Source organism: Ptiloglossa arizonensis, unplaced genomic scaffold, assembly GCF_051014685.1.
Source record: "Ptiloglossa arizonensis isolate GNS036 unplaced genomic scaffold, iyPtiAriz1_principal scaffold0023, whole genome shotgun sequence".
NCBI lineage: Eukaryota > Metazoa > Arthropoda > Insecta > Hymenoptera > Colletidae > Ptiloglossa > Ptiloglossa arizonensis.
This window is the reverse complement of record NW_027478393.1, coordinates 2,090,583-2,091,577: the sequence shown is the minus strand read 5'-3', so window position 1 is coordinate 2,091,577 and position 995 is coordinate 2,090,583.

Below are 995 nucleotides of genomic sequence, written 5' to 3'. Positions count from 1 at the left end.
GGATAGCTCGAAATTTTCGTTCCGGACCGATGTGACCGGGAGGCAATACGGCCCTGAAATTATTAAATATTTGTATTTATTCGTCCTGTGGTATGCTACTAACATATATGTTTCATTTATTCTTTGTTCGATTGGTCGTAGTGCGCTGTATCGTGATTTGTTCGGAATGTGGTTTTCCGTCTAAGTTCCAGCGGGTCGCCCGGGCGGTCTGTCGTTGCGGCGGTTTTCCCCCGTAAGCGCGCGTGCTGTGGACCGTGCGTCGCCGGCGTCCCGGCCGGCCGTTCGGTACCTATAAGAGACCGAACGGTACGGGCGGCCGGTCGAGGCAGCGTCGGGCGCTTGGCTATTCTTCGACCTCGGTCGAGAAGCAGTCATCGCTCCTTGAGATTTTCTCAACTGTTTTCGCACCGTGTTTCGTTCCGCTACTATTTCTCTATACAGCAGTGCCACGAGTCGGTGTCTTTGACCGAATGGCTCTTATGTGGTATACGCGTCAAAGCGACGCTGATAGACTTTTATACACGAACGTGTATAATCGTACTTTACTATGCATCAACTCTTACAGTCCGAGCGATTGTATAAATTGTTTTAAACTAAAATTGTCGGCTCCTCTCCGTCGAGAGAGGGCATTTGGGACGACACGAGCAAAGATTGAAATACGGGTGTCTGAGATCGATGAAACCGGCGTTCGTACGTACTTTCTCGATATGAATAGTAACGATAGGCGCTTTCTCGAAAAGACCGGCATGACACTTGTCCGCGCTTTCTCGACCATGCGTCGATGATGCCCAGCGTGTAGTATCCGTGCCTAAACGATGGATGCCTAGCGCTAGAGGTACTTGCACGAAGGTAGTGCGCTGCGAACGAATCGTGTTTTGTCGATTGTGGGATACTATTTTAAGTCTCTAAGGGAGAAAAGGAAAAGAGAATTGTGATGGATCTTAAAATTTCTTTGAATTGTGAAGATGTAGAGTAACGGAGGGAACTATCTCAGT